Raw genomic sequence first — 19,950 nt, 5'->3', positions numbered from 1 at the left:
TGTAACAGGAGTTCATAACAACAACAGGTGCAGATTGACAAACTCCATCATGATGGCTTCTTGATTTATTCAGCTAGGAATTACAGCATGGGGGAGAGATAGTAGTAGAATGCAGCGCTGAGCAGGTGCGCAAATACTTGTGCAAAGCGCAATTGCGCTCTGGTGAATATTGTTTGAGCATTGCGCACTGCACGAGACCATGCGCAATATTGCGCTTTCGCACATGAAAAGGCAGGTGCGCAAGTGCAAACTTAGTTGTGCTTCCACAACTAAATTAGTGTTTGTGCATCTGCCTTACGCACCTGTCTTGTGGATTGCGCATTGTGCAATCCAAGGGATACTTGGTCTTGGGAGCTTCCTGTACGTCTGGACAGGGGAAGGGGGAGTCTCGGGCGGGTCGCGAGGGTTCTGGATTGCTGGGGGGAGGCGGGAGGGATGGAGGGTAGTAGCATTTCTTATAATGCTTCAACGGAGATAATGTATTTTAATATTTTTATAATTATTATTATTTGTAAATAATAATAAATTAAAAAAACATTATTTATTAAGAGTAGCATATGCAATTCCTTACAAAAATCAGGAAAACATATTATCTAAATCAAATATCCACAGCCTAATAATTTATTAGACTGTGGATTGCTGGGAGGAGGTGGGAGGGATGGAGGGTAGTAGCATTTCTTATAATGCTTCAACAGAGATTTAAATAGTATGTTTTAATGATTTTTGTAAGGAATTACACATGCTATTGTATATTTATACTGAATTATTAAATAAAACCTCTCCTGAAAATGCAGATAAAAGTAAAACTGGCAACATCGCAGCCTTTGTTTCCCTGTCCCTCCGCTCCGCAGCCCGCTCACTCCTCTGTTTGAACTCCACGAATAAAAAAGCTACTACATGACAGTATTGTGATACCATCTCTAATGTATGGAAGTGAATCTTGACCTTGTTGGAGGGACAGAAGTCAATTGTGAGAGCTGTGGAAATACATGAGTTATTTGAGAGGAGCAAGTGGAGTTACATGGAGATAGACTGACAAATGAGGAAATGAAGGATCATTGTGGTGTGGATGTGGATGTGATAGGAAGCGTTAGGAGAAACACAGTGAAGTGGTTTGGTCGTATGGAGAGGATGGAGAGTGAGAGATTAACGAGGAGAGTGGATGGAAAGCTGATGACAGGGAGTGCTGGAGCTCCCGTTTCATCAGCCCTCAGGACTAGTTCCTGACCATCCCCCTTTGCTGAACTTTTTCAATGTCTCAGTTACACAGAGAGTAGGCCAGCATGCTCTCCAGTACAAATTTCTCTAACTATCTACACCAAACTACATGCACAGTACACACTACACTTCCTATTAAAAAAAAAAAATAAAAAAAATGGCGTCTCTTCACCAAGCCTCGGAGTCCCCAGGGGGGGGGGACCATAAATGCCCCCACCATCCGCCCCTCTCCCGGTGACGATTCGAGGTGCCTGGAACCACTGTCTGACTCTCTTCTTCTTCATTTCTGCAGCATTCGCGGCCTTTCCTCTAACTTTCGCTCTGTTGAGCACCACCTCTCCTCCTCTAAACCTCACCTTCTTTTTCTAACGGAGACTCAGCTGTCTGAGGCAACTGACAGCAAACCCTTTTCTGTATCTTCCTACTTTCTCTATACTCATTTCAAAGCCAAAGGTGGCTGTTGTGTATATATACGCAATGACTTATCTTGCTCTCGTGTTCCTGAACTTGATTCTTGTGAATTCTCTACACTCTGGCTTCGGCTTTCTTGTCATTCTCTGACTAAATATATCTGTGCTGTTTACTTATCCCCTAATTCTACTGACTATCAAAAATTCTTCGACTATCTTCCTTCTACGATGGAACACATTCTATCCATTTCTCCTTTCTCTGAAATCTCCATTCTAGGAGATTTCAATGTTCACCACCACCTTTGGCTCTCCTCTCCTTTCACGGATCCACCTGGTGAACAAGCCTACATCTTTGCTATCCTTAATGACCTAGAGCAGCTTGTACAGCACCCTACCCGTATCCCGGACTGCCTTGGAGAGAGCTCCAACATACTTGACCTCTTCCTCACAACTAATCCTTCTGCTTACTCTGTTAATCTTTTCTCTCCGTTGGGCTCCTCTGATCACAACCTTATTATCTTAACCTGTCCTATCACTCCGGTACGGCCTGTGGACCCTCCAGGGAACCGTCGTCTGTGGCATTTTGGAGCCGTGGACTGGGAGGCCCTCAGGCAGTACTTCTTTGATTTTCCCTGGAATGATTATTGCTTCCATGGCCGGGAGCCATGTGAGTGTGCCCTGCACATTACGGAGGTTATTCTCTCGGGCATGGAAGCATACATTCTTTTCTCATATCCTTTGACTAACGCCAGAAAGCCTTGGTTTAATCACGCTTGTTCTAATGCTGTCCGCAACAAGGAGAGGGCCTACAAAAGGTACCGGAGCCAACCCACCCCTGGATCACATAATCTATACGTTTCTGCCCGGAATCGTGCTAAGTCTGTTCTTCGCTCTGCTAAAAATAATTTCATCCATACTAAATGCTCTCAACTCTCCAACTCGAATTCTTCCCGCTCCTTCTGGCACCTTGCCAAAAACCTTTCTAACAACATTACCTCATCATCCTTCCCTCCTCTTTTCTACTCTGATGGTTCTGTAGCTATTTCTTCTACTGATAAAGCAGATCTCTTCGCACAGACTTTCTCCTCCAATTCCACCTTAGACGATTCCGGTGCTGTTCCTCCATCACTTCCCCCCTCTGACTTCCTCATGGCTGACATTAAAATTTCTTCAGTTGATGTATTTTCTGCCATCACTGGCCTCAGTACTAACAAGGCATATGGGCCTAATGGGGTCCCTCCTGTTGTTCTCAAGAACTGTGCGTCTGTGCTTACACCCTGCCTAGGCAAACTCTTTCGCCTTTGTCTGTCAACTTGTACCTTTCCTTCTTGCTGGAAGTTTGCTCTCATTCAGCCAGTCCCAAAGAAGGGTGACCACTCCCAACCCTCCAACTATCGTCCAATTGCTTTAACGTCCTGTATTTCAAAAGTTCTCGAGTCAATTCTCAATAGAAAAATTTTAAGGCATCTTTCCTATGACAACCTTCTTTCCGATCGTCAGTACGGGTTCCATCAGGGACGCTCCACTGGCGATCTTCTCACCTACCTTTCAGACTCCTGGTCATCCTCCTTTCGGGACTTCGGTGAAAGCTTTGCCATTGCACTTGACATCTCAAAGGCTTTCGATCGAGTCTGGCATAAATCTTTAATTTCCAAACTGCCCGGTTTCTATCCTTCTATCTGTGCCTTCATCGCTATCTTCCTTTCTGGTCGTTCTATAGGCGCTGTTGTAGACGGCCATCGTTCTTCTCCTAGATCTATCAACAGTGGTGTTCCTCAGGGCTCTGTCCTATCACAAACTCTCTTCCTTTTATTCATCAATGATCTTCTAAGCTGTACATCTAACCCTATCCACTTATACGCTGATGACTCCACCCTTCACCTTTCCATTCGGTTCCCGCAACGCCCATCTCAACAGTTACTTCAACAAACAAGGGATGAGGCTATGGCACACCTAATGTCTGACTTGGCTCGTATCTCTGACTGGGGTAAAAATAATCTTGTTTTTTTTAAATGCATCTAAGACTCAGTTCTTACACCTATCAACCCAACAAAATCTTTCACAGGTATACCCACTAATGTTTAATAATATTCAGCTTAATCCTGCATCCTCCTTGAACATGCTAGAGGTTTCATTTACTCGGGACTTATCTTGGAAAGATCATATTACATCTCTTGTAAAATCTGCTTCCAAGAGATTGGGTGTGCTAAGTCGACTCCGCTCTTTATTTACCCCTGCACAACTGTTGACTCTATACAGGGGTTTTATCCGCCCCTGTGTGGAGTACAACTTTCATGTGTGGGGAGGCTCCCCACATACAGCTCTTCTCAATAAGGTGGAGTCAAAGGCTTTTCGTCTCATTAACTCTCCTCCTCTTACTGACTCCCTTCAACCTCTGTCTCTTCGCCGCACTGTTGCATCTTTATCTCTTTTCTATCGCTACTTTAATGGTCACTGCTCCTCTGAACTGTCTGCATGCATTCCTCCACCTCTACGACAGGCGCGTAGCACCCGTCTGGCAGCAAACTCTCATCCCTTTTCTGTCCAACTCTCTAATGCAAGAGTTAACCGTTACTCCCAGTCTTTCATTTCTGCAGCAGGTCAGCTCTGGAACTGTCTCCCTCTGTCTGTATTTCCCGCTGCCTATGATTTCCAGTCTTTCAAACGCAGTGTGTCCAGGCATCTCAAAATGATCGGATCTTGAATTTGGCTCTCTATTGTATTTTGTTTTTCTCTTGGAGGGAACCGTTACTGCGGGCTCATGGCCTTTGGTTCCTTCTTCCTTGTATAAAAAAAAAAAATGAGTGAGGTGCAGGGGGGGAGAGGGAGAGGGAGGCCAAGGATGAGATTGAGGGTTGGAGTGGAGATGTATATGAGAGAGGGGTGTGTGAGCTGGGAGCAGGGCAGTGAAATGGCGGGGGACAGGGTGACGTGGAGGCGGTTTGTTACATGTTTGTGGCCAATGGCCACCCCTTACGGGATTAAGGCATCTGGCAATAGATAGTTAGATAGAATAATAATAATTATAAGTAAGGAAGTATGCTTATTTAAATATCTCAATTCAGTATTTTAGAGTAATTGCCACAAATATATGCAAATGGTAGTAGTAGTACTAGTAGTTGTTCCCTAGGCAGTCTGGCCGAACAGCCCGAGTCCCTTAGGAAGGCCATGGCCGAGACTGGGCTTTCCCACAGAGCTCTCAAAGAGCATATGTTGTGTTGTTGGTGTAGGTGATTGTGAGCAATGCAGTCTTCCATAATGTGCTTAATAGTATGGGGTGATGTGTTGCATCCTGGACAGGCATCAGCGACGGAGTCATCCAGCCTCTTCTGGTAGCTTAAGAGGGCTGGATGATGCCCACATCTCAGCCTGGCCAGGTGGACCCTGTCCTCACGAGGAAGATAGGATTCAGAAGGGTGGATGTCAGGAGGCCGTGCATGCAGCTGTGTGTTGTCTTTAAGTGACTGAATGGAGCAGCGAGTGATCTGAGTGTGGATATGCTTCTGGAAGCTTGTCTGAGGTGGGTGAGGGGGGAGAGATGACAGTATTTGTGTATGGTATCGTGTGCTGAGTGTTGTTTTGATGTTCCTTGGTGTGGGTGGATGTGCTGCCATGTACTGTAGTGGATGTTGTGGGTTTGTGGAGGCTACAGCAAGAAACTGGGTGCCTCTCATGTCTAGGTGATCCTTGACTTTGAAGACTTTGGTTTCTTGATGTAGGTGATCTTTGGGTGTAGTAGCTGTGCAGCCTGTAATTATTTTTAGGGCCTTGTTGTGTATGGTCTGTAGAGTGTTGTAGTGTGTTTTGGTCAGGTTAGAAGCCCAGGCAGGGCTTGCATAATTCATTACGTATATATTGTTTGTATACTGTGCTGGTGGTTTCTTTGTTGTGTCCGAATGTTGTATGGGCAAGTGACCTCAAAGCATTGAGTCTTGGTGTTATTTTATTTTTAGTGTTTGTGATGTGTTGTTTAAATGACATTGATGTATTGTATGTTACACCAAGGATTTTGTGTGTGTGTGTGTGTGTGTGTGTGTGTGTGTGTGTGTGTGTGTGTGGTAAGGGAGTGTTGTTTATAGTGAGGTGTGGGATGTGACTGTGTTTTGCTGTCCAGTTTGTAAGAAGAGTCACTGTAGATTTGGCTGGGGCTATACTGAGCCTGTTTGTAGTGAACCATTTCCGTAGTGTGTTGAGGTAAGGTTGAATGATGTGTGCAGCTATGTTTGTGTTTTGGTGCATACATGTAAGTGTTATATCATCTGCATAGGAAGCTATGTGTATCTGTGGTGTGTGGGGTGTGGGTACGTCGTGCATGTATTGATTAAAGAGTGTAGGGGACAAAACAGATCCTTGGGGGACCCGTTTGTGAAGTTTCTGATGTTAGAAGACTGACCGGCAAATGTTACGTGTGCTCATCTGCCTGCTAAGCAGTTTGCCAGGCATCTTTTTGTGTTATTGAGCATGTTTGTGTTGAGTATTTTGTTTGTGAGGTTGTGGCGGGGGATGTCATCAAAAGCTTTGCTAATGTCTAGTGTGACAAGGAATGTTCTGTGTGGTGGCCTAGCTTAATTCATGCCATCGAAAACTCTTTGTGTAAGGTCTGTAAGAAGGGTGTTTGTGGAGTGTATTGGCCTAAAGCCATGTTGTGACTGGGCTAGGGGAATGTGAGGTGTGACTAGTTGTAGTATCAGTCGTTCAGTGACTTTAGAGGGGGTGCAGAGGAGTGTGATGGGGCGATGTGAGGAGGGTAACGTGGGGTTTTTGTTGGGTTTAGGGATAGTGATGATATTGCCATGCTTCCAGATGCTAGGTATTATGTTGTGTCAGTAGCTGTAGTTTGATACGTTGGTGAGTGCTTGTATGCCTTGTGGTTCTAGGTGTTTAAGGTGAATGTTGCTTAAGTTGTCTGGTCCACAGGCAGATGAGTGCTTGAGGTTGTTAACCCCTTAACCGCGGGTATTGTTTTGGTCTGACTGTCCTCTCCCGCGGGGGTTTCAGCCAAATGTAAACAAACCTTTAAACCTTAATAACTCTGCACAGAATAAAGCTAGAGAAAAAAATAAGGTACCATTAGAAAGTACAAACCTTCAGCTTTCCATTGATGTAGGTTTCATGACTTCGTTGACTTTCACAGGACGGCGAGAGCCGTTAGAAGTGAGGGGTGTGAAATAACTATTTTACGCCCCACACACCAGTACCAAATGCCAACCACTCTCTCATAATAGTAATATAAACATATATGAACACTGTACATACGATAAACACCCACTCTGTGTTCACTGAGTAGGTAAAAGGCACTTCCCTGCGGCCGCACCCGCTCTTCACTGCGGCTGCGCCTCACTTCACTGCGGCGGCACCCGCTCACTGACGTTTCCTGCGATCTTTTCATTCTTTCTAACTTCTAATATTATTTTACATATAATATGGGCAATGTACATTATATTTACAATGCACTTATTACTATATTGCGTCACTGGCGCATCACAGAATTACATAAGTGCCGCAGAATTCCACAAGTGCCGCAGATTCTCTTATTACAATATCACTTATTATACTGGCCAATATATCCTTTATTTTCTAGGCAAAATATCCCTTATTACTACATTATCCATTATACAATTATTGGCAAAGCACGTCACTGTCGCATCACTATATATCACTGTCACTTTCAGTATTTACTCAGAGAGTGGTACTCGGCAAAGCACGGAGTTACACATAGAGCGACTTGGCATTCAAGGCACTGGTGGGTGCTCATTTTTCTCGTCGTAGGCCTTCGTGTGGTGGTTGAACATACTCTGCAGCGGCCCTGTGACAACCTGCCGCCTGCTTTAGGAGGCAATTTCACAAGCTGGTGCCGGCTCATGTAATTGCGGCACTCAAGACGGTCAGGTTGTGTGTCAAAGTGTCGCCTCGGGATCAATGCCGTCACCTGACCAAATCGTTCAAGTAGCTGCTGCACGACAGTCTTGGAAAACTGTCTCAGTGATGGTTGCCTTATGCCCCTGACTTGTGTCTTGTAAAGAATGAAGGCATTGAGCATGCACATATCGAGCATGTGCAGGCAAGCCTTCCTGTACCATCAGGTGTTTCTCCTGAGATAGTCTATTTCGCCAATCATCATATCAGACTTATCAACAAGTCTCATATTTACATTATAATCAATGACGGCATCAGGCTTCATGATTGGCTCTCCCGTCCTGTAGCTGACCTTCCCAGTTCTCTTCATTTCCCCCTTGTGGATGGTGCTGATCATATTGACAACCTTCTTGTCATGCCACCTGATCGCAAGAAGCTTTTCTGACTTCTTCAGGTGAACATCTCCCCTGGATGATGATGATGCTTCGGGGAAACTAGGCCACTCTTTCCTATAGCTCCGTACAGTGCCAACAGTGCCAATGCCGTGTTCAGCAAGGTATTTGGAGAGTTTCGGTGCTGTGTAATAATTGTCTGTGTACAGCACATGATTACCACCAAAATACCTCTCCATCAGCACTTTTACAACGGAGCCAGAGAAGCCAAGGGGGTCTTTCCTGTTCACATCCATTGTGCTAGCCGAGTAAATGACAAAATCCATTATATACCCCGTCTCACAGTCACACAGCACAAAGAACTTTATCCCAAAGCGGTGGCGTTTGCTGGGGATGTACTGCCTGAATTCGAGACGTCCTCTGAACAATACCAGGGACTCGTCTATGACGACTTTCTGCATAGGCCTGAAAAATCGCATAAATCGATCCCTAATCTTGTTGAGGAAATCCATCACTTTCCACAAAGGGTCAGTTTGGGACGGGTTGTCATTGTCAGCGAAGTGCAGGTATCCAAGCAGCTGTCGGAACCGATCCCGTGACATATACTTCCCGAATATGGGAATAGTAGTTATGTCATCCACGAGCCAGTACTCCTCCAACTCATGTCTCTTTATATGGGGCATCAAAAACATGAGTGCAAAAAAAACATACAGCTCTCTGATCCCGACAGGCAACCACGACACTTGCTTTGGTGAGCCAATAGGTCCCAGCCCTTGTGCTGCACACTGAGTTGCATACCTATTGGTCTCATCGCTGACATGCTGCACAATTTCATCATCAAGGAAGGCCAGGAAGTAATCAACAAACTCATCACCTGCGTTGCATGGGAAGGCAGGCTGTATTCCAGCATTTGTCATATCAAACAGTGGATTGTGTGGCTGGAAATCTCCACCGTCAGTCCAAACAAATGCATCAACTTGCCCTGTGCGTGGTTCAGTGGCAGGGGCAGGTTGCATTCCACTCGTTTCCCCGTGAGAAGGAGCTGATGTAGAGGCAATGGGTGAGGCAGGAGGTGAGGCAGGAGGCAAGCGGGAGGTGGGTGAGGCAGGAGGCAATGGGGAGGGGGGTGAGTGCGGGGGCGGTGAGTGGGGGGGTGGCGCAGGTGAGGGAACTGAGCGGGGGGCAGGCGGGGGGGTTTCTGACCTGGTGCGTGGTGAAACTTGACCCTTTCTACCCCGCTTATCACCTCGCTTATCGCCTCGCTTATTGCCCAGCTTTGCCCTCCAACTGCCACGCATCCCTTTTGTTCTAGGCCTGCCTGCACGGCCTGCACGGCCTGCCTTCCCTCGCTTTGCAGGCTTTGGTAATTTGTACTCCTCAGATGATGTAGACTGAGGAGAGGGCACGACAGATGATGATGATGATGATGTGAGGGCAATTGGGCTAGGGGAACGGGAAATTGATGGGAAATGCGTACTAGGGCCTGGTGTGGGAGACGTGAGCCTGCGCTTCACTCCCTTCCCACGTGCAATACCAGATTTGCCCATAGGAGCCTTTCCTTTCCCAGAGTAAGTTGGGGGTGGTGGGGGGGAATCAACACGATCACTTTCATCACTGTCACTATCAATGGAAAATGGTTCACCACCAATCACTGCCAAATCATCACTGCTTGCTGTGAGTGTGTCACTTTCACTGCCACAATCAAGAGTAGTACTTACAGTTTTGTCCAGCTCAGTTCTAATTTCAGGAGTGCTCAACCCCTTCTGCCTCGCCGTCGGCAGTTCCTTTACCGGTGTAGAGGTAGAGGGAACACTAGCACTAAACACTGTAGAGGAGGAAGCGAGCGACGATGAGTCGGGAAGGAGCGCCATTATCACGCACAGAGCTGGACAGATACTGACTGACGTGGGTCAGGGCAGGGGTGGGGGGGGGCCCCTCGGGGTTGGAGGAGGGAGGTGTGGGATGGCTGGCGTGAAAGAACTCGACAGCTACTCTTGCGTGAGAATATTTGCGCACCGGAAAAACGCGCGGTGTTCAAAATATTCACGATCATTCCAGAATGCCACCCGCGGTTTGGTCCAGTTTTGTCGCCGTCATTCTGGAATGACACCCGCGGTTAAGGGGTTAATGATGTGCTTCGTCTGGTGCGTAGTGAAAGGTGCGTAGTCTGGGTCTGTGGGGAACTGTCTCTTACGTCTGATGATACGTCGGTCTTCGGGATGGGGGTTAGATGGCTGACTTGTGAAAAGTGATTGATGAGAGTCTTTGATTGTTGTTTGTTTGAAGGTATGGTGTCTGCTGTTGTGATGGCAGCGTGTGATTGTGTGGTGTTGCTGTTGGAAAGTGTGATGCTGTTTAGTGTTTTGTAGAGTTTGCCGATGTTTGTTTTGTGGTCAAGTGTTTGGAGGAAATTTTTCCAGTTTGGTGTTTGCTGTTCTGATATTTTATTGTTTATTTGAGTGTTGATTTCTTGTATTTGTTGTATGGTGACTTGTGTATGGGGTGTTGGGGAGTGTCGCACTGTGTCCCGTTGTATGATGAGGCTTGCAAATGGTTTGAGCAAGCGCTTAGCGGCATTGCGCAATTTATATATTAGATTGAGCACTTGCACAAATTACAAACAATAGAAAATAATAACAAATAAAAGTAAGCAACTATGTTATTTTATTCAAATAGCTCAATATTTTATAGTGATTCCCACAAATATATGCAAATGGTTTGCGGTTGCACTTTGCGACATTGAGCAAGCTAAATATTTGTCAGATTACACACATGTTCTTGCACAAGGTAGTGAACTGTCGATTGCGCATTGCACTTGCGCGAGGTCCTTCTTCGTTTGTGCTACCCACCACTGGTAGAATGGATGTGGAAGATGTGCAGATTGGCCTGGGAGGAAGGTAGAGTCCTGGAGGATTGGAAATCAGATATCAGAATTCATTTGTACAAAGGGAAAGGGGAAAAAGAAGTGTGTGATAATCATAGGGACATTTGTCTTCTTAGTGCAATAGGAAAAGTATATGGTAGCATACTGACAGAGATAGGGAAATAACAGAGGAATTAGTTGGAGAAGACCAGGGAGGTTTAACGAAGGGAAGAGGTTGTGTAGATCGGATATTCATTCTTAGATCTTTAGTGGGAAAGTTTCTAGAGAAGGGAAAGAAGTTGTATGCGGCCTTCATAGATTTGGAGTAAGCATATGACAGGGTGGATAGACAAGGATTGTGGAAAGCATTAAGAATATATGAAGTAGACGGGAAGTTGTCGAATGCTGTGAGTTAAGGCTGCAGTGCGTTTGGATAGTGAACCGAGTGATTTTTTTCTTTTTGAAGGTTGGGTTGAAACAGGTATGTCATATCTCCATGGTTGTTCAATCTGTACACTCTCCCAAGAAAGTATCGGCACCGTTGGGTGCGATAGTTGTGAAAATGAGCAACGTCTGCAGACACACAAGAGTCTTTAGATGTGGTGCCTCAAAACATATACCACCCAGTAAGTGAAAATATTTGCTAAGTTTGAGTTCTAATAATTACGAAATATAATATCTCCACTAAGAATTACAGGATGCCCCATATATCACAACGCTTCATCCATGTTTCAGAATGATAGAGTACTTCTACCTTTTTGAGGGGGTGTATATGGATGGGGTTATAATAGAGACGCAAGGTAGGGCAGTGGATGTTGGAGTGGCCCTATTGAGAGAGGGCAGTGCTTGGAAACTCCCTGTACTGTTGTTTGCAGATGATACTGTTTTGGAAACTCCCTGTACCGTTGTTTGCAGATGATCCTGTGTTAAGTGAAGACGAAGGAGAGCCGCAAAGCTTGGTGGATGAGTTTAGGAGAGTGTGTAAGAAACGGAATCTAAAGGTGAATGTAGGGAAGAGTAAAGTTATGGACTTCGAGAGAATTGATATCAGTGAATGTACAGTGAGGGTGGATGACGAGGAAATGGAAAATGTGAGTACGTTTAAGTACTTGGGTAGTGTGATGAGTAAGGATTGAAGTTTGGAGGGTGAAGTGCTTGAAAGGGTGCAACAAGGAAGAAAGGTTGCTGGTTCCTTGAAAGCAGTGATAAGAAACAGGGAAGTGAGCATGGAAGAGAAAAAGTTATTACATGCCAGGATTGTCATACCATCTCTAATGTATTGCAGTGGAGCTTAGACGTTGTTGGAGGGACACAAGTCAAGAGTGAGAGCAGTGGAAATGTGTTATTTGAGAGGAACCTGTGGAGTCACACGGAGAGACAGACTGACAAATGAGGAAGTGAAGGAGCATTGTGGTGTGGGTGTGGATATGATAGGAAGTGTTAGGAGAAACACATTGCGGTGGTTTGGCCATGTAGAGGGGATGGAGAGTGAGAGACTGATGAGGAGAGTATGAGTGAGGTGGAGGGGGAGAGAGGGAGGGGAAGGCCAAGGATGAGATGGAGGGATGGAGTGGAGAGGTATAAGAGAGAGGGGGGTGTGAGTTGGGAGTAGGGCAGTTAAATGGCGGGGGACAGGGCGACGTGGTGGAGATTTGTTTGTGGCCACCCCATACGGAATTAAAGCGTCTGGCAATAGATAGAATTACAGGCTGTGTGTTGTATGAAGATCTCTCTTCTACTGACATTACCCTTAAAGCAAAGCAGCATCACAGGGTGTTCGCGAGCTAGTCACATTTTGCTAACGTTCCATAGAACTTGGATATATCCTGATCTGGTCACAAAAGGCCTAGTAACAGCTACGCTGTGCATCCCTACAGATACATCAGACAACTGGTTGCTCATTGAAACAAATACATTACACCCTCTTCCCTATATGATTTACCTAACACTACACGTATGCACACTCGGCTGTGGCAAGAGAAGAGTGAGTATGGAATTCATACACCGATTCTTACGTGTACATCCACTTTCGCCAGAATAAGGAAGTGAATCTATTTTAACCTGACATGTTCACGATTGGCCGGCATAGGGTATTGTGGACAAAGAGTCCATAATGTCATCAACCGGGCATATCCAGTTGTCATAAGGTACATTTCTGATCTGTTTAACTTTTGGTCCTCAGCTTCAGCTAGGAAAGCCACCCAGTCGTAAATTAATTGATGATGGTCGTTCCTGGTAAAAAGTCGTTCCCAAGCGCAAAACAACCATCTGAAGACTTCAGGAATAATACAGAAAATATATCGCCAGTGGCAAAGGACTTAAGGTACCAGTCAGGTTTTGCCAAATGTTACTATTCCCCAAGAGCCTAAGTTTTCTGTAGTAGATGTTGCAATTATGTCCCCAGCATTAATGCCGTGCAATCGGGGAAGGGGGATTCAGGATTTGTTGTCGAGTCCCATGAGTAGATCCGATACTCTGTGTATTCCGGATTAATCTACATAACAATGGTGATCCAACGAGTTACGGTGTTCCAAACTGATGTGGCTCAAGACGGTTTAATCCAAGGTCCTGTATGGCTTATTGCTCATAGTACCCCATTCATTGCGAGGCACTGACCACTCACACCTTAAATATCTAGACTGGAGAGCCTAGACCAGGGCTCCTATGCTTCTGATGGGTCAATAATGGACACAGTGATAGGTATACAGATTAAAAGAGAGCCAGACCAATATCCAGATAGGCAGATAGATGGATAGAAATGTAGGCAGGTAGGTATGTATTGTAGGCAGGCAGATTTTCCTCTAGATATATATATACTGTATTTACATATTTTATAATCTGGACTCTTTCGTGAACCATCCATCTATGCATCAGCCATCGCACCTGATGTTAAACTGGTTTTGAGTTAACATGGAATGATCTACTGCAACAGCAGCAAGTTCTTTGCATTCGCAACCACACCATTATCCATTAATCCCTTGAACCAGAAGACGTTATTACCGCCGCCAATGAGGTTGTTTCTCCTTGCATTGGTTTGTTTGTTTGTTTGTCTCTCTGTCTGTTACCATGATTACTCAAAAAGTTATTTACGGATTTTGCTGGAAAATTTTCGAGCAGTAGGGTATGGCCTTAGAAAATCCATTAGAATTCGGTTGTGATCCGGATCATCATCCGGATCCCGGAATTTGTTCTTTATCTTTCACACGATGTCTCCAAAAGTTCTCAATGAATTTCAATGCAATTTTGTGAACGGGTGGCCATAGGCCAAGAAAGAATTCACAAAATTTTCGGGCGGATCCGGATACGGATCCTGCAAAGATATTGGCTGAGGTATGCAGTGTCTGAGTGCTTTCTAGTTATTAAATAATTCTCGTTTCTATATGGCGAATTTATTTGGTTTAGGCTCATCCAGTTGCAAGCAGGATGTGGTAACCAATGCACCACCAATTCCTTCTTTCTTGGTACATTATTGAATATTACTCCCATGTTTCCATAAACAGCCAAAGACCGTTAGCCCCTCTACTCTGAGGTATTTTGCATAATTATCTTATTCAGTGCAAATGGTTTTATTCAGACCGGGGAGATTTCTGTAACTATAGTCATTCTATTTTATGAAGGCAGGTTGGGTGGGGTGCTCTGGGACCTCACTCTGTTAGCTGTTGCCACATCGTCGCCACACACGTGCTCTCTCTCTCTCTCTCTCTCTCATATTTATATTAACTACTACTAATTTTATTTTCTTTATTTTCTCTCTTGTTTTCGACTTTTCCACACCACTCCTGAGGTAAAAGTCTATAGGTGCGTATTTTTTTGTATAACTTCCATGGCGGGAGACTGACCGAGTATGACCCGCTCAAGCAGGGCTCTCTCTCGTGTCACCACCTGACAACGTCCCAAAAGCAGTGCTGACAAGTCTAATGAGATTTATACTATACTATAGCTTTTTTATTAAATTACATCTATACAGAGTGTTTAAAACTCATTTATAAGTAGTCACTAGCTTAAAATAGGAGAGTGAGACAGAGAGAGAGGTGAGCACAAATAATTACACGTGTGTTGGAGGCGATGTGGCAACAGAGCTAACAGTGTGAGGTCCCAGATCGCCCCACGCAAACTACCTTCATAAAATAGAACGACTGTACATACGTCAGATACACGCTTCCTAACCAGGTGTCTCCCTTTAATGGAATTACGCGATTAATATATAAAACCCCAATGTCTTGATATTACATGCTCGTAATAATATTGGTAGTAGTTGCAACCCCACGCTTATCTTAAACATGAAATCCAGTGGAGTACAGACTTAACTTGCACTTCCGCAGTCTACCACCCTCCTTATGGTGGATAGGAAGGGAGCTGAAGGACATGTGTATAACCGGGCAAATTCTCTGTCTAGCCATACCGCTGCCACAACCTGAAGCATCTGACAGTGAGGTGAATTGTTCAAGACAATATTCGTATTCTCATATGGGACCATGTCCACTAATAAGACACAACATTTTCGAAAGGACATTGAGCTTTTTCGGGTCCAGATCAGGTCGAGGATGTTCCATTACATTTAGTACAAAATTCATGTGTGGTTATAACGCATCTTAATGAATTTTTGATATCGTCAAACCATTTTCTTGAAATCAGAAAACATCTAAAGTGACCGAGAGTGATGAATCTGGCCTTACGTCTGGGAACGGATTCACAAGCAACGCAGTGTACAATCAGTTATTTGTCATAACTAATTTACAGTTTTTAGAAGAGCAAGAAACAAAGAAAACTATAATGGTGATGATGATAATGATGATGATGATAATGATGGTAAAGATGAGGTTATAGATGAAAATGGAAATGATAACATCGATAGCGTTAACCATAATCGTAGCTCTGATGACTATCTCTATCGATTGCTAGACGCCTTAATCTCGTAAGGGGTGGCCACAAACAAATTGCCTCCATGTCACCCTGTCCCCCCCCATTTAATTGCCCTCCTCCCAGCTCACCCCCCCCCCTCTCTCTCTCATATACCTTTCCATTCCATCCCTCCATCTCATCCTTGGCATCCATCTTCCTTTCCCCCCCCCCTCCACCTCACTCACATACATTCTTCTCGTCAGTCTCTCACTCTCCATCCTCTCCACATGGCCAAACCACCGCAATGTGTTTCTCCTAACGCTTCCTATCACACCCACCACACTCACACCACAATGCTCCTTCACTTCCTCATTTGTCAGTCTGTCTCTCCGTGTGACTCCACAGGTTCCTCTCAAATAACTCATTTCCACTGCTCTCACTTTTGACTTGTGTCCCTCCAACAACGTCTAAGCTCCACTGCCATACATTAGAGATGGTATGACAAAACTGGCATGTAGTAACTTTTTCTCTTCCATGCTCACTTCCATGTTTCTTATCACTGCTTTCAAGGAACCAGCAACCTTTCTTCCTTGTTGCACCCTTTCAAGCACTTCACCTTCCAAACTTCCATCCTTACTCATCACACTACCAAAGTACTTAAACGCACACACATTTTACACTTCCTCCTCATCCAGCCTCACTATACATTCACTGACTTCACTTCTCTCGAAGACCATAACCTTACTCTTCCCTACATTCACCTTTAGATTCCTTTCCTTATACGTTCTCCCAGATTATCCACCAAGCCTTACAGCTCCCCTTCGTCTTCACTTAATAAAACAGGATCATCTGCAAACAACAGTACAGGGAGTTTTCAAACACTGCTCTCTCTCAATAGGGCCGCTCTGACATCCAATGTCATACCTTGTAACTCTCTTATAACCCCATCCATATACAGATTGAACAACCACGGAAACATGACATAGCCTTGCTTCCATCCGACCTTCTAATAGAAAAATTCACTCAGTTCACTATCCACACGTACTGCAGCCTTAGGACCCTCATACATACTCTTCATGGCCTTCAACAACTTCCCATCTACTCCATAATATTATAGCATATAATACTTTCCACAATCCTTGTCTATCCACCCTGTCATATCCTTTCTCCAAATCCATGAAGACCACATACAACTTCTTTCCCTTCTCTAGAAACATTTCCACTAAAGGTCTAAGAATGAATATCTGTACACAATCTCTTCCCTTCGTAAAACCTCCCTGTTCTTCTCCAACAAATTTCTCTGTTATTTTCCTAACTCTGTCAATAAGTATCCTACCGTACACTTCTCCTATTACACTAAGAAGACAAAGGCCCCTATGATTAGCACACATTTCTTTTTTACCTTTTTCATCTGTACAATGGAATAATTATACCAAACTTCCAGTTTTCCGGGACTCTACCTTCCTCCCAGGCCAGTTTGCACATCTTCCACATCCATTCTACTACTATTTCTCCCCCATGCTTCAGCATTTCGACACTCATTCCATCAATTCCTGGAGCTTTTCCCATTATAACTTTTTTCATTGCTTCCACAATTTCCATCCTACTGATTTCTTCCTCTCTTCTCACATCCCTCCTTCTCCCAGCCATTTCCTAGCCACTTATACTCGCATTACATTCATGCTCTGTGTCCAACAGTTCCTTAAAGTGTTCTCTCCATCTGCTCACTTTTCCTCCCTTCTCTACTATTAATCTACCATTTTTATCTTTCACTCCTCAACTAACTTCCTCGGCAACCTGTCTGACTCTCTTTACCTCTTTCCAGAACATTTTCTTGCATTCTCCTCACTTTACACTCAAATTACTTCCACATTCCTCATCCACTTTCTTCTTATTGTTTCTTACTAATCTTTTCACCTCTCTCTTCCTCTCTGCATATAACTCTCTCTTCCATCTCTCAACTTCTTCCATGCCCCTGTTTCTCATCCACTCACTATACTGTATGCCTTCTTCTTTTGTGCTACAGCCTGTCTCACCTCTTCATTCCACCATGCTGTTCCCTGCATCCCTTTTCGTCTTTTCTTCACCCCACACACCACCTCACGTGCCGCACAGATTTCTTCCATGAATATCTTGCACACACATCGCACGTCCTCCATCTGCTCCTATCCATATTTACCCAATCGCTTCTCCACTTCCCTCTTATATTCTGCCTTTTTTTTTTTTTTTCATCCTCTTGTAATCTTTCCACCCTCCTTGCTAATACTACTTCCTGTCTTCCCTTCTTCTATTTCTCCATTTCATTTGGACCTTGATTCTGACCACCACTTGGTGATGGTCAGAAAGTCCACTCCCCCAGCCTGTATATACTCTTGCATCCATTACACACCTTCTCATTTTTTCGTCCACACACACATAATCAGTCATTGCCTTCCATTCATTCAGTTCACCACCCACGCTTCTCATCACGCACAACATATACCTATGGATCATTTTGTTTCTGAAGAGGGTATTGGCTATCACCAACCCCCTCTAGGCACAAATGTACACTAAAACACTGCCATTCTCGTCCATCTCTGCGGACAAACCCACTCACCAACTACTCCATCCACCTTCATATTCACTACTTTTCCATTCATATATCCAGTCAAAAACACTCTCATTCCTTTCAAACGTATCCATGCACACTTCCACTTTTGTCCTGAACACTTCTCTCACTCTGTTTGCACGATTGTGCGTTGGCGCATGCAAATACTCAGTCGTCCACATATGTAGTCCAACTGTCAATCTTACCGACACAATCCTTGAGCCAGCTGATTCATATTCTGTTATACTTTTCCTCCATCTGTTACTCACAACAATACACACTCCTTCTTTTGCTCTCTCTTTCTCACCTACTCCGACGCATATACCCCATCCATGTTCCCATTCTCTCACACTCTAACTTAACCATTTAGTTTCAGTTAATCCACATATATCCACTTTCGCACCCTCAACCACCTGGACAATCTATCTTTCACCTCATCATTTGCCCCCCTTACATTCCAAGTAGCTATCCGTACCATGTCCTTTGGTCCTTAGTCGTCACTTTTTGGTCAGTCCTGGTCCGAGGCTTCTTGTTCGTATTTTTAGTTAAATGTCTTGCAGGGAGGTGCACTAACCCTCCGCCAGCCCACTTGTTGTCACGTAGGGAACACATGTTGGTTGGTTATGCGGTTACCATCCCGTCGATAACGATAGCAATTAAACTGACGATGCATGTGATGAAGATGACGGTGATACTGATGAGTGATGATGGCGACACTTTGCTTTTGATAATCTCAAAAGAGAAAAAAAAATCCAAAAGAGTAAAATTACGCTTTTCAAGACTTTCCCCATCCCGTTCCCTGTTTCCCCCCCCCCTCCCTTTCCCCTCAAACTCCCCTCAAACTCCCGGTAAAGACCTCAGCCAGCCCACATCCTAACACACTCTTGCCCATATATAAAAATTTTACCTGGAACTCATTTAAATGCAGTCCAAACAAGCAATTGCATGAATTATTGTTGGTTTTATATATATATTAAACTTGCAAGCACACACACACACACACACACACACACACACACACAGAGGGATTCAATCAAGGCGGACGTGCGACATCGGCGCTCCGTACCGAACCAACACGGCCAGTGGCATTACCTAAATTAGTATCTTTGTATGAGTCAAGCTCTGTACTGGGTTATACTAAATGATTTTTCATTATTAAAAGGAAAAAAATAATAAGTTTAAACAAGACTTGTTCCAGGAAAGTAAACCAAGACAAAAGAATATGCTGAGTCATCTGAGGTTTGTTTAGACACAACAACACGGGAATTGTAAGTACACACTCTGCACTTTTAGTATTGCAAAATGGATACATACTTTAGTAATGCAAATTTGGAAAAGAAAAGGGATAAAGGTAAAAAGCAAACTAATGATTTCTACCAAGAACTGGTTGAAGTGGAGACTCACAATAGACTGGTTGAACGTGTAAACAAACTAGAAATGGCTTTCAAAAATGAAATTGATGAAATAAAGAAGCAGATGCACTTGCAAAAGGAAGAAATAGAAAAACTAGGAAGGGAGGCCAATAAGAAAGACACAACCATCAGTGAACTAACAGTGGAATTGAATACACTTAGGAAGAAAATGAGTGAAATTGCAAATACAGTAATCAATCACGAGAGTGTTATGGAAGAATTCAAAAATGACACAGAGACAATTAGGCAAGTAAGCAGTCTTATTGACCAGAGCAGTGATATAGAGCAGAAGATAACACAGGTGAATGAAGCTGTGCAAAGCTACAAAAATGATGTGGAAACCACGTATGCTGAAATGGTGAAAGTAAAG

This window comes from Coenobita brevimanus, chromosome 99 (genome assembly GCF_032717465.1).
Source record: "Coenobita brevimanus isolate Jiangsu-jjx chromosome 99, ASM3271746v2, whole genome shotgun sequence".
Classification (NCBI taxonomy): Eukaryota; Metazoa; Arthropoda; class Malacostraca; order Decapoda; family Coenobitidae; genus Coenobita; species Coenobita brevimanus.
This window is presented reverse-complemented; position numbering follows the sequence as displayed.